The following is a 15,313-nucleotide window of genomic DNA, read 5'->3' on the forward strand; positions in this document are numbered from 1 at the left end:
TAAAGAAAAAAGGAAGACAAACAAAAAGCAGAAAGCAGTAAGATGGAACAAAATTTAGTAACTGAACATTTTCCAGTTGAATAAACTGGAGGTGAGATTTACTAAGAAAATAGAAAATGAGGGGCCAGCTGGTGGCATGGAGTTAAGGCAGCTGGATCCCACCTGGCCCACGACATGGTCTGAGTCCCATACCAGCCTGAAAAACACACGAGTGCATGTGCCCACGAAAGGGGGGAAAATGAGGAAAAGAGACTGTGGCGTGAGCATCCTCCATGGGGGATGCTTTCTCATTTTCTCTGTATCTCTCCAGTGATTGCACAATCATTCTGGCAAATAAAAGAGAGAGAGAGAGAGAAACAAAAAAACAAAAAACAGAAGATTTAAAATAAATATGGAGAGCCAGCAGATGGCATAGTGGTTAAGTAACGACTCATACATGGCCGGCCGCAGTTGGAGTTCTGGACCCACTGGCTTGAACATCACCCCAGGCACGTATGCATGTGCATCTGAGATCCCAGAAGAATAGAGGAGAAGGGACCGAGGTGTGGCCATCCTCCCTAGGGGGTGTGGGGGGGTAATTTCTCACTTTCCCTCTCACTGTCTCTGTCTCTCTTGCTCTCTGGTGAGCACACATGTCCAATAGCAAAAACCTTTAAAAAACTTAAAAAATAAATAAATAAATAAGGGCCAGCATGTGACGTAGTGGTTAAGGAGCTGGATTCCTGCACGGCTGACTATGGTTCAAGTCCCAGACCCAGCAACTTGAGAATCACACCAGGCACATGTGCGTGCCCAAAATCCGAAGAGGAGAACAAGGGAGAAGGGACTGTGGTATGACCATCTCCCCAGGGGATAATGTCTCACTTTTTCTCTCCCTTTTTCTCTTTGGAGAGTGTAATGTGCTCTATTGCAAAAATCCCCTTTCTTCCACAAAAAGGACTATATAGAACAAAAGTGAGAACTAATAATATTGTAACTACAGAAAAAATAACAATATTATGATTTATTATACCAATTTAAAAATTTATACAAAATGGATAAATTTCTGAAGTGTCAAATTGGGAATAAGACAACTTTAAAAATAAATTGAAATAAGAGAATTCTTCCTTTAAAGAAAACACATCTAGGGAACCAGCAGTTAGTGTAATGGCTATGTCGCTGGACTCCCACGTAGTCAACCGCGGTTCGCGTCCCGGACCTGGTGGCTTAAAACTGACGCCGGGTGCATGTGCGTGCGTGCCCAAGATCCCGAGAGGAGAGTGGTGGAGAAGGGATTGCGGCGTGACCATCCCCCCTGGGGGATGATTTCTCGCTTTCTGTCTCTATGTCTCTCTCTGTCTGGCGAGCGCATGCGCCCTGTGGCGAAGATCTCTCCAAAAAAAAAAAAAATAAATAAATAACACATCTAGATTGCCTCTAAAGAATAGAATCTCTATCTTATATAGTTTTCCAAAAGGAGAAATAAAAAAAATTGCTAAGCTCTTTTTTTTTAACTTTTTTTTTTTTGGAGAGGTTTTTGCTATAGGGCACGTGTGCTTGCCAGAAAGACAGAGAGAGACAAAGAGACAGAAAGTGAGAAATCACCCTCCACCTGGGGGGGTGGGGGGTGGGAGAGGGCTACACTGCAATCCTTTCTTCTCCATTCTTCTCTTGGGATCTTGGACACACATGCACACGCACCCGGTGTGAGTTTAAGTCACCAAATCTGGGACTTGAACAGTGGTCGACTATATGGGAGTCCAGCGACATAGCCATTGCACAAACTGCTGGTCCCAGTAAGCTCTTTTTTTGAAGCTAATGATATTAATACATAATTTTAAAACAAGGAATATAAGAAAATAAAATTATAGTCCTGTTTTAGTTATAAAGCAGAAAATTTTCCAGAATAATTTAACATTAGAAATATCTATCTGGGGCTGGCAGGTGGTGTGGTGGTTAAGGGCATTGGACTTCCACATGACCAACTGCGGTTTGAGTCCTGGACCTGGCGGCTTGCTTTCTCACTTTCTCTCTCTTTCTCCCTCTCTCTGTCCCTCTCTGGTCAAATTAAAATAAATAAAGTTAAATTTTTAAAATTCTTTTAAAAAGAAAATAAATTCTATCAATATAAATTTATCATATTATGGATTAATTAGTGTGGAAAATTTGTGTAACTATCTCAGTGGGTTCTTAAGTTCAATAACCTGTTTATGATAAAATCAAAGAAAGCAGGAATAAGAAAATATTATTATGCTTGGTAATAATGCTTGATGGTCAAACTATGATAAATATTATGCTTAAGGAAATTTGCAATGTTATCTTTAAATTCAAAAACAAAAAAATTATCATTGTTATCTTTGGGCTGGTCCTGTTGCCTAGGGAACCAGATTCCACATGGCCAATTTTGGTTCAAATTCTGATCTTCATAGCTAAAAAACATGCTGGGTATGTGTGTGTGCATCCCATCAGGATGGAGGAATGGAGGAGAAGAAATTGAGTTGACTACACCCCATTGGAAGATGCTCTCTCTCTCTCGGTCTCTTTGTCTCTGGTGAGTACAGATACCCTGTAAGCAACTAAAATAAAAAATAAATTAGGAGGTATAAAGATTAAAAAGGAAGAAACAAAACTGTCGTTATTTGTAAATAGTAGAATTTCTCCCTAACATATTTTAACACCTAACAAAAAGGTCATGGTTAAAAAAAAAAAAAAAAAAAAAAAACCTGTTCGTTACTATAAGAAGACAAAAACAAAAAGCAATAGCACTAAAAGTTCCATCTGCAAGAGCTGAAAACAGAGCTCATTGACGAAGAAAACACAGATTAAACGGTAGCCAATATTAGGAAATTTGGATCACTATATAATGAAGATTAATTCTATATATCAGGTTTAAAGACCTTTTAGGTTTAAAGACCTAAATATGAAACAGAGATGTATAAAGCTAATAAATTTGAGGTTAACTTTGTGAACTTCCATGGATGAGAATTTAAAAAGTAAGACCCCAAACTCAAATTTTTAGGAGCAAAATGGATAGTTTTAACAACATTAAAGCATTAAAGACTTCTGTCCCTCTAATGATATAAATGAGAACTGTATAGAGTGATGCCAAATGGGGAGAAGTACTCTATATGTAGCATGGGGGTGGGTATCTTCGCACAGAAGGTAAGCTCTGTACATAAGGTCCTAGATCTTATAGGGCTAACCACTTTTCGAATCCTGGCCCTGGAGGCCTGAAAAACATTATGAGTACATGTACATACATGCCCAGACTCCTGATGGGGTGGAGAAAGAGGAGTATGTATCGTTGCATGACCACATTCCCTTGGGGGGTTTTTCTCTCTCTCTCTCTTTCACTTTCTCTTTCACTGTCTGGCAAACACATGTGCCTTCTGGTAATATATTTTTTTTCCTCCAGGAAAGATTATAATAGCAGGTTTTGAATTTATTCACTGATTAGAAATGACATGTATCTTTATGAAAGTCTTTGAGAGGAGCCGGCTCCATAGCACGGTGGTTAAATATTGTGCATTGGGAACTGGATTCCACATGGTCAATTTTGATTTGAATAGCTTGAAAATATGCCGGGTACATGTATGTGCTGCCCCAAATTGTAAAAGGATGGAGAAATGGAAGGTAAAGGATTTCAGTATGACCATGCTACACTGAGGAGTGCTTGCTCTCTCTCTCTGATGAATGTGCACATCTTCTGGCAATAAAAAACAAAAAAAAAAAAAAAGAAAAAAAGAAAATCTTTGTCAAAAGCTTATACCATAAATAATAGTTTGTCCTTGGCAATATATTTTTTTTAAAATTCAGAATATAAAGGATATAGGATAAAACAAAAATTCTGCAAATATAGATAGCCAACTAGAAATTGCATGAAGGTGTTAGACAAGACTTCACAGGAGGAGAAATTTGAATGGCCAACAAATATATGAAGACATTCTTGTATTTATTAATATTCATAAATATGCAAATCAAAATATTCAAAATAGTGATGATAGGAGGGGTTCTCAGGACACAAAAGGAAACAAAGATATTAATATTAATATATCCTCATTTGAAACACTACTTTATGAAAGATGGGTTATGAATTTAAATAAATCTTTATTTCCATTTGTTTCTAAAATGATAATTGCTACTATCAAATTCATGATTTAATTAAAAAAGGTTAAATTTTAAATCTGAAGTATACACAATGACAGCAAACAAACAAACAAACAAACAGAAACATAAAACAGATACCTGGTAATTACCTAAGTGTGAGAAGTCAGTGGCTCATTAAAGTCTGTCCGTCTCTTCTGAGGTGCAGTCACACGCGTTCTTTGACCTAGAGGTAGAATGACATTGGTGCATCCATCAGAGGAATACAGCCCAAGCACTCCCCCTCATGGCAGTGGACTGTAAGAGTATGCTATACGCAAAAACGGGGAGATTCAGAATCAAAGTCTTAAGATTGACCAAAATATCTTTTCAAATGCTTGACTCAGCTCCAATTACAGAACTAACATGTTATTTCTACTTTATAATAGTGAGAGCTGTAACTTAGGATGTTTTCCTTTGGAGAGCATATGGACTATACTACCAGATTTATACCTTTGTTCCTTATCTGCTTCATAAATTTAGATTCATGCACATAGATACTTAACATATCCCCTTGGATGTAAAATAGGCATCAGAATTAGCATGCTCAGAATAGAACCCTTCGTTCTCCCTCTGAAATTTGTTCTTCCTTACTCCTTTCCACGGTTTATTTCATCTAATGTTTAAAAACGTCCAATCATCAAGATAGTTTTTTTTTTTCCTTTTACTTTTTTTCCACATCAGATCCATCAACTAATCTTGGTGTCCTAGGCATTCTTAATCCTCCATCCCATTGCTACTGCTTTAGTCCAGACCACCACCAACTCTCATCTTGAATACTACAGTAATCTCTAGTAGTCTTTTTCCCTTCACTGCTAAAATATATTGCTCACTTTCTAGCAAGAGAGCCCTTTCGAAAATATGAATCAGATCCTTGTGCTCCCTTGTTTTAAGAGCTTCAGTGGATGAACACTGCAGGGAGTCAAAACCCCGTGGGCGTGACCTGTTCTCCCCTCCATCTCGGTTTCCAAAGCCACACAGGCCTTCTCTTTTTATCTTGGAACACACCAGGCTCATTCTTAGGTTGAAACCCAAACTAAATATTTCTTTTTGTCTGGCACACTCTTCACCAAGAATTTCCCTCACACCTTTGTTTCCCTCAGTTGTCAGTGCAAATGTCATCTCCTCAGAGAGACCACTTGACATAAACTAGCTCCACAGTTTTTTTCAACCATGTTATTGTTTCATTTTCTACACTGTACTCATCTCTGCCTGGTATTTTCTTGTCTCCTTCACCTTTCCGTTGTTTATTTCTTCTCACTAGGGTTGGAAGCTCTTGAAGACAACAAGCTCATCTGTTTTGGTTCTGTCTCTGTTGTGCATGCTGAGAACAATACATATCAATATAGAGGCACTCAGGAAGCATGTGTTGAATACATGAGTTGCTATTTTATTTTGTTAGTCCTGTGCAGTAAGATCCGGTTGCCCTAATCATGGCTCTCAGCCTTTTGTACCACTCCGTGGACCTCCCACCAGTTATCTGGAGTCCATATGTTCTCTCCTATAGAAATTTGTCCTCAGTAAAGAATTTTAAACTACATTGACCATAAGCAAAAATAATTGTTGTAACATTTGCAAGTAATGTATTATTTTTTGTGTGATATTTTTGCTATAGGGTACCTATGCTCACTGGAGAGACAGAGAGAGACACAAAGACAGAAAGCCAAGAAACCACCCATCTTCCAGGGGTGATGGTCACACTACAATCCCTTCTCCTCCATTCTCTTCTCAGGATTTGGGGCACACATGTACACAAACCCGCCATGAGTTTCAAGTCACTGGGTCCAGGACCATGTGGGAGTCCAGTGCCTTAAACATTATGCCACTTGCTGGCCCAGTAATGTATCATTTTGACAGACATATATCCTTGACTGAAGGAATTACCAAGCACGTAGAAGATTTTTCTATGATGACTCCTTTTGTGACTGATTTTGCCTGAGACCTTGGAATTTTCATTTAATTTAAAGCAATAATACAACTTACTTTTTCTTTCTCTGAACAAAACAGAGAACAATGACGATAATAGATAAAATGCATACAAGTGCGCTGAGTGGAGCGACTGCAGGTACATGAACAGAAGAAAAATAAGCAGTATCTGAAAAACACAAACCAGAAAAATTCTATGTGTGATTATACTTTCTTCTGTACTTTGTACTGCCATCCTGGTATCTGAAATTTGCAATGCTCTTTTGATTCGCCCCTGCTTTGTTGACATTCAAATCAATACTGTAAGACTTTTTGCCATAGTCTACTTTACGAAAGAATATACTAATGTGTATCGAAATTGCTCTGTGTTCCTCAAAAATTAAGACCTACAATATTCAGTATAAACTACCACTCTCAAGAATAAGAAAAGATGATGTAACCACCTAAATATTTAGTACAGGAAAATAGCTAAACAAAATGCAATATAGTCACTCAATGATCACATTACTAAAATGAAATTTCCAATACATCTCTAACCTCAGAAAATTAATTGATAATATTAATAAATAGTTATAATCAATAGGCTAAGCATTTTGTAATGACTACATTAACAGGATGAGTATAGTTAGTAGGTACAGGTGGGAAAATAGAATTTCTGCAGCTGAGAAAATCATCCCGAAATAGTCAACTAGGTGACAAAACTGGGAAACTAGTTGAGTTCTGACTCCAGAGTCTGTACTCCTTTTTAGTTTTTAAAGTTTATTTATTTCCATAGAGAGAGGGACCACCAACAGGGACCTCACATTGCAATCCTCCCCCAAGCAATGCAGCCAGCCAGAATCTTAAGTCTGCAAGTTCACCTACCATGTGGAGGTAGACCCAGATTGCAAGCCAGAGAATTCCTGGCTGTTGCCTAGCATCACACAGATGTGCCCCCTACCCTCTGTACCACCATACCTGAGCCAGAGCATGTGCTCATGAAAACAACAAACTACAAAATTTTGAGCATCACTATTTTCAAACTAGGTATTTGATATGATATTCCTAAATTAAGTTATGGACATCTCTTCTTCTGTGTAGCCTCCCAAATATAATTTTTCATTGCAACTTAAAGTTTAACAGAAGGCCATCATTATAATTAGCAATGATTATTCTTAGAGGTAATATAAAAATGAACATATCCATTCCTTAAGGAAATTTATGCTTACATTCAATGACATGAAATCTTGTGCATTTTAAAATTCATTATGAAAACAGTCATCATAGGAAAGTCTTACATACTTGATCATCCTTAGGTCTTCTCATAACAGGTTTTCTGGATTTTTATTTATTTATTTATTTATTTCCATCCTCTTCCTGACTGTTCAACAGCTCTCATTTAAAATTTTTTTTCTGCTTATGGTGACTTCTCATCCCTTGTCAATTTGCTGTTTAGAATTTTCCATTACCATTGAAGAAAAAGAGAAATCTTGGCTTGAAGGTCTTTCTTCCATGAAGTGCCATTATAAAAAGCTTATGTTGGGGCCAGCAGGCGATGTGGTGGTGAGGTGCTGGACTCACACGTGGTTGATCATGGTTAGAGTCGTGAACCAGTGGCTTGAAACTCATGCTAGATGCAGGTGTGTACATGTCCCAAATCCCAAGAGGAGGATGGAGGGGAAGGGATTGCAGTGTGGCCATTCCCCCTGGGTGGTGATTTCTCACTCTCTGTCTCTCTCTGTCTCTCTGGCAAGTACACATGCTGTATCGCAAAAATCCTTTTCAAAATAAAATAAAATAGAAGAGATCTTTTATTTCTTTGGTTAGATTTATTCCTAGACATTTTACTTTTTTGTGACTATGTAAATGTAATTGATTTCTTCACTTCTGTCTCAGTTTGCTCATTGTTACAGTTCAAAAATGGCTACAGATTTTTGTCTGTTGTCTTTATATCTTGCAATCTTGCTGAATTTGCTTATGAATTCTAAGAGTTTCTTGGTTGAGCCCTTAGGTTTCTCTCAGTATATAATCATGTCATCTGAAAATAAGGACAAATTAATTTCTTATTTTTTTTTTCCAATTTGGATGACTTGTATGGCTTTGGATGGCTTCCATTTCACTGTCTTGTATGATTGCATTGGCTAGGAACTTCCAGTACTGCTTTCCACTTTTCCTGAGTATGTTAGCTGTTTGTTTGTCACATATGGCCTTTATTGTGTTAAGAAACGTAACCTCTATACCTATTGTGTTGAAAGTCTTATTCATAAAGGGATATTATATTTTATCAAATGCTTGTTCTGTGTTCATTGGGATGATCATATCCTTTTTGTCTTTTCTTCTATGAATGTGATACATTACATTTTTGTTTTACATTTGTTGAACCATCCTTGCATCCCTGGAATGACTCTTACATGGTCATAGTATATAATCTTTTAAAGCGTTTTGGATTCAGTTTGCTTATATTTTGTGGAGGACTTTTTCTATCAGGGACATTGATCTGTAGGTTTCTTTTTCTGTTGTGTTTTATCTGCTTTTGTTATGTCTTGCCTGTCTGTTTTTGTTAGTAAGGCAATGGTTGCTTCATAGAATGAGTTTGAGAGGACTCCTTCCATTTAGATCTTTGGAATTGTTTTAGTAGAGTTGGTATTCATTTCATAAAAAAAAAAAAAAAAAAAAAAGACTTGTAGAATTCAACAGTAAAGTCAGCCAAACTTAGATTTCCTTTTGTGTGTGGGGAAGAGGTGGGTAGAGACTATTACTGATTCAATCTTACTACTTATTATTGGACTGTGTAGGCTTTCTTTATCTTTCTGATTCAATTTAGGTGTATTATATGTATCCATCTCTCCTAGGTTTTCCAGCTTGTTGGCATACAGTTTCTCATAGTAATCTCTAATGATCTTTTGTATTTCTGTGATATGCAATGTATCATTTCTGATGTTATTTATCTAGATCTTCTTTTTCATTTCTAATTTTATTTATCTGGATATTGCCTCTCTTTTCTGTTTTATTCATTTTTATATTACTCTTTTGTTCTCTGTTTCATTTCTTTCTTCCCTGATATTTATTATTTCTTTTCTTCTATTATATTTAGGTTTACCTTGTTCTTGTTTTCGCAGCTTTTTGAGATGTATCATTCGATTGTTTCATTGTGATATTTTTATTTTTCCTTATGAGCACTAATTACTATAAGCTTTCCTCTTAATACTTGACTGTGTCCCAAAGGTTCTTACTTGTAGCATTTTTTATTTTAATATGCTTCAAGGAATATTGCTGTGGTTTCCAGCATTTTGTCTGTTGTTAGTGTGGAGTTAGCATATTCCTTTGGAGGAGAGATGTTTCCTTGCTTTTTCATGTTTCTTGTGTCTCTGAATTGATTTTTCAGCATTTGGTATAGCACTTACTTCTTCTTGATTTAGGTTTAGGTTTTATATAGTGCCAGTGCTTTATTTTGCTTGTTTGTGTATTTTAAAAGGGCCTTTACTTATTGCAGAATTCAGGTTTTTTTTCAGAGGCACTGTAGGTCTCTAGGCCAGTGCTTTTGGATTCTAGGTGAGGTTAGTGTTGTGCACTAGTGCTCCACTTGTAGAAGGGGTGAGTCCCCTCACATCGATGGTAATTGCTTCATGTAGTGTGGTTTCCTGAGTTCTCAGATCCTGTGTAGGGAGCAGGGTCATCCTCTAGGGGACATAGCCAAATGAAAATATCAGCTGGAATTATGTAGTGACCTCTGTCTTGAATGGGTTGCACATAGGAAAGACTGAGAAGTTGCACAGCGGGAATTTGTGTACAATCTCTAGAAACAGAGGAAGCTGTCTACTCCAGTGCCTGATTTTCTCTAAGGCTGTAGCATTCCTCTGCAGGTGGTGCAATGCAAGCAGGTGGTTGTTGTTGGTATAAGAGGAGGCTGACACACACTCTAAGTAAAGCTGCAAGCCTGAATGGAAACTTTGTACCACTGTAATGAAGCTGGGGAGTGGGGGTTAGCTGCTTCAAGTCTGTGCTTCTAGTGAGTGGTGCTAGAGTTGAAAATGTCTGCCCACTGGGCATCAGGGCTGAGTTATGGACTCATGCAGTTAATGTGCACATTGAGTAGGCAGATGTGAACGCCGCTGTCCTGAGTATGTCTCTGCAGCTGGGAGTCAGGTGGCTGGAGCTCACTTGTATCTACAGGGATAGGGGTGAGGCTAATCTGCAAATCTCGAGCTTCACGTTGCACCACCACTGACAGCTCAGGCTATACTGTCTGATGACCTGTGCAGATCTGTGCATTTGGAGGGAGAGGTTGTAGCCCAGCCCAGCTGTGACCTGGTGGGAGTGCCTGTGCTGGCCTGTGTGGACCTGGCCAGTTGGACTGTAGATTGGGCAGGATGATGCCAGTCTGTTCTCCACACATGGAGGTGAGATCCCTAGCATCCTCCTCTTTGTCAACTGTCCGGACCACTTCTCAACTCACTCTTTCAGAAAGTTCAGAGGAGATGTTCCACAGAAGGCAACAAAGGGGGCAGGGTGCTGCTCCCCATGTTGCAAGGGGGCATGGGTGTGTAGTCCTGCCAGTTCAGGGAAAGAATGCTCTGATTTGGCCTCAGAGATGGTGCTGTGCGCCTGAGGTTTCTACTGGGGGAGTTCAGGTTCTCTCTGTGTCAGCAGATCCTTGCAACTCCCCAAGATGAGTTCATAGTCTATGTCCCTCTCGGTGCTCTCCTGCAGTTGAGAAGTGCTGGGGTTCAAGGTGGAAGCAAGAGGCTGGATGCTAGACGCTTGAGGGGGAGTCCTGCTCGCCTCCCCCCCACTGTAATGGGAGGTTTCCATCAACTTCAGCTCCTTTGAGTTTAGACCATTGACCTCCTTTTTTCTCTTCCACTTGAAGCTCAGTGGCCCAAAGACATCCCACAATCCTACTGCTGTGTTCTGTCAATCTCACCCAACTCCTATGCTCCAGGTGCAGCCGTCATCCCACTTTTTTGGACTTTCCTACTGGAGCAATAATGTGATGCCCTAGTTGGCCAGCTTTCCCCTCCATGGAATATATCTTTCTATTGCTGATCCCTTGAAAGAAAAGTATCTCCCCCAACTTCTACTTTTGTTGTTTATGAGATTTTTCTCCTTGTAATTGTTTTGTTAACCTACTTTATTATTATACATGTTAATGTTGTATTGTTTGCTGTTATCTTGCTGGAGTTTTCAGACCTTCTTCAACTTGTGGGTTAATGGATTTCATCACTTTTGGAAAATTCTTGGCTCTTATTTATTCAAATACTGCTGCTGTCAAATTCTCTGTCATATTTTTCTGGGCGTTTCATTATAAATATAGGAGACATTAAAAAGTCATTAAATCAGATGTATTTTAATATCTGTATTTGAGGACGCCAATATCTGGATCTTCCACACGTCTTTGTTACTAGATCTTTTCTCATGGTTTTAAGTCTTATTTTTATTTTTTTTTTTTGGAGAGGTTTTTGCTATAGGGCGCATGCGCTCGCCAGACAGAGACATAGAGACAGAAAGCGAGAAATCACCCCCTAGGGGGGATGGTCACACCGCAATCCCTTCTCCTCCATTCTCCTCTCGGGATCTTGGGCACACGCACACACACGCCCGGTGTGAGTTCTAAGCCACTGGGTCCGGGACGTGAACCGCGGTCGACTACGTGGGAGTCCAGCGACATAGCCATTACACTAACTGCTGGTTCCCTCATGGTTTAAAGTCATTTTTGACTTTTTAAACGCATGGTTATTTATACTTAATGTTAGACCTTGTATATGAAAAATTGTTGAGATAATTGAAGGTTTGGAATTTTTGTAATAGCTTTATTGCCATATAATTTACATGTTATACAATTACCCATTTAAAGTGTACAATTCAATGATTTTCAGTTGTTTACAAAGTTCACCTACAGGGGCCAGCTGGTCGCGTGGTTGTTAAGGGCACTGGACTCCCACATGGCTGATTGCAGTTCGAGTCCTGGACCTGGCAGCTTGCTTTCTCACTTTCCCTCTCTCTCTTTCTCCCTCTTACTCTGTCCCTCTCTGATCAGCTTAAAATAAATAAATAAATAAATAAAGATAAATCAAATAATTTTTAAAAAACAAAGTTTACTTAGACATTAGTAAATCAATGGTAGAATGTTTTCATTACCCAAGAAGAAACTCCATACTCTTTAGACATAACCTCCAACTCTTTATAATCTCACCCCTAAGAAACCACAATCTATGTCTCTGTGATTTACTTGTATGTACTTTTCATAGAAATAGAATCATATAATATGTGGTTCTTTTGTGCTGGACAATTTTTCTCTTTCTCTAGAGAATATTCACTTTTGCTTTGTGTGTTTATGTTATGCATAGATTACCCTAATCAAATCAGAGATTTAGATAATTTGAAATAGGCTTCAGTCCTTGAGAAATGTCTTTTGGGTTCACTCTGACCTCATAGGGTATAAAAATGTGGAGTTTTAAAACTGGGGTAGATACCAGAGCACTCTGTCTTGGCAGTTTTTTCCCTTCAATGTTTACTTCACTAGCTCTAAATTAACTGCTCAAATTTCTGCTTAGCTGTTTAGCATCTCCATTTTTACTTTTACTTCAATAATTGGTAGTTTTGTTTAGTGAAAAGGTCTTAGCTTCTTTTTTTTTTTTTTGAGAGATTTTTGCTATAAGGCACATGCGTTCACTACTGATACAGAGAGAGAGACAGAGAGATAGAAAGTGAGAAATCACCTGGGGGAGGCAGGGGATGGAGACAGCCACTCCACAATCCTTTCTCCTCCATTCTCCTCTCAGGATTTTGGACATGCACACATGCACATGTGCCTAGCATGAGTTTCAAGCCACCAGGTCGAGGACTCGAACTGCAGTTGATCATGTGAGAGTCTTATCACCTTAACCACTACACCACCTGCTTGTCCCTAGTTTCTCATTTTTATTGAGTGTTGTCCCTAACAACTTTTAATTACTTGGTAATAAGTCTTTAATGCTTAAAAAAAGATTTTAAAAAGTATTATGTTTAAATTTCCTTGATGTTTTGAGGGGGATGGTCCAAACCCAACTACCCTTATTACTCAATTTCATATCGATCATCACCTTTTTATCTTTCACAATTGCCTTTCTATAACTTCACTGTTAAGAAGGCTCTTATCACCATGTTTGGAAGTTAATGCACTTTGAACCCTCATTTTCAGAAGTGCAAAATATCATTGCATTGCCTTAGATACTTTGTATAGAAATTGTGAAGGGTTCCCCGCTTACCTGCAACCAGTTTCCAGCTCTTTCTCCTGAAAAAAAAAGTAGAACTGCCACTCTCATTCTAGCATTTCCCCCCGTTTTCAGAATCCCATTAGGTTTGACTAAAAAGTAGTACAGAATAAGGTTTGGATGTTGGATATGTTTGGCAAATCCTGTTTACCTCTTAATCTGGAATAATATCACTCCATTACATGACAGATAATGGTATAAAGCTTCCCATCATATTAACTGTACACTAATAGATTTTTATCTCCATTTTGTGTTTCACAACCAATAGATAAATAATTGTTTTTTTCTCTCAAGCTTACCATTGCTTTTGATCCAATTTATTTTCAAGACACAAATCTTTGCTGCATTAGTTTGTCTTTTGCGAGGTTAAACAACAACCATAGCAGACACTGTACTTGGCATCATCATGTGACTAATTCAGAAGATAATCGTGGAAACCAGAAATAAGAGCTCGTTCAATGGCCGTATCTGTTACAATATTAGTTGAATGATATAATATTGCTGAAAATCGATAATTTTTACCTATAAAACAGGTAATTTTGTAATATTAAACCTAATATAAATGAACAAATATCATTCAAACAATTTGAGAGTAGTCTAACAGAGTCTCCAAGTAGGAGAATGAAACTTTCACCAACTTAGAGGACTTTTCTTATTTTTTAAGACTTAGTACCTTTGGCCAGTTTCCCCTTTCAGAGTAATCATGCAAATTCTCAACTTTACCCAGGTCAAATAGGAAAGGGATAGGTATACCTTTCCTGTCATCTTCAAAATTTTAAGTTTGCCTTAGGGCAAAATGCATTCAGTTGTGACTGAGGATTCAATGACAGGATAAACCATGTCCTGATGTCAAAGAATTATGTATTCTCCTCTTTCTACTGAAACAAAGGACCAAAGACAATGTTGGCTCAATATTTTAGAGCAAATGCTCTAATTCTTTTATTCTGTATCCTAGAGTTTTGGCGATGATATTGCCACAAACTATGCCATTTGAATACATTAATAAATTAGTAGGAGCCACAAAGAGAGTATCCCAAACATCTCTATGAGAAAAACACTTTTCTGAATTGTCCCAGAGCTTTAAGCCATTCAGCTTACAATGGTATTATCACTGTCCTTCCTGTAAACCATATTCTTTCTTTTTTTTCAAGATTTTGCCATAGGATGTATGTGTTTGCCAGAGAGAGACAAAGGGAGAAAAAGTAAGAAATAATCCCCTGGTGGGGATGGCCATGCTGCATTCCCTTTTCCTCCAGTCTCTTCTCAGGATTTTGAGTGTGCGCGCACACACACACACACACACACACACACACACAGCATGGTTTTCAAGTTGCCAGGGGAGAATTTGAACCACAGTCAGGCATGTGGCAGTCTAGCACCTTAACCATTACTCCACGTGCTGACCCCTAACCTATATTCTTTAATTCTAGGCTTAATGGTTCTGGGAATTTTAAGCTGTATACCTTGATCTTCATTGCTGGAAGTTTTTTGAAATTATTGGGCTGTATTTCAGGTTTTGGGAAGTTAAGGAAAAATGTTTCTCATCACTTAACTGTTTTATCTTCTATTAAGGGCTTAGCCTTTTCAAGCTATATTTTATCAGAAGGAAAAAAATGAATTATTCTATACCATCCCCCCATCCTTCTCCTAATTACCCATGGGATTTTCCCCTGAAAGATTTAGACATAATGTGTCTGGGATCTTTGAGTCTGTCCCACTTCAAAGGCTAAGCTGCATGAACACAACTGTGACAAATTTCAGTATTAAGTGTAAAATACTTCATAAATATTGGATTCATCAGGACTGATGACATGCATCACTAGGGAAAAATCAAACAAGATTTGACTATATAAGGACACATAAATAGGTTCACAATTAGAATATATAGCAAAAGGGACCAGCAGATGGCATAGGGGTTATGAAGCTGAACTCCAACATAGTCAAGCGTGGCTTAAGTCCTGAACTTGGGGGCTTGAAACTCACACTGGGCATGAGTGTGTGTGTGTGAGTGTGTGTGTGTGTGTGTGTGTGTG

The 15,313-nt window shown here is 38.3% G+C and overlaps 1 long non-coding RNA gene across 1 annotated transcript in view; it reads right to left on the reverse strand.

The window, feature by feature from the left end:
• Positions 1-6,132: 6,132 nt before the first annotated feature.
• The window catches only part of LOC114009018 (uncharacterized), an 11,770-nt gene continuing 2,589 nt past the window's right edge, over positions 6,133-15,313 (reverse strand). The window contains exons 2-3 of the long non-coding RNA XR_003550499.1: positions 13,580-13,802; positions 6,133-6,217 (exon numbers count right to left, since the gene is read on the reverse strand). This is a non-coding gene — a long non-coding RNA (uncharacterized LOC114009018). The remainder of the gene's footprint in view (positions 6,218-13,579; positions 13,803-15,313) is intronic.

Source organism: Tupaia chinensis, unplaced genomic scaffold, assembly GCF_000334495.1.
Source record: "Tupaia chinensis unplaced genomic scaffold, TupChi_1.0 Scaffold000437_1, whole genome shotgun sequence".
NCBI lineage: Eukaryota > Metazoa > Chordata > Mammalia > Scandentia > Tupaiidae > Tupaia > Tupaia belangeri.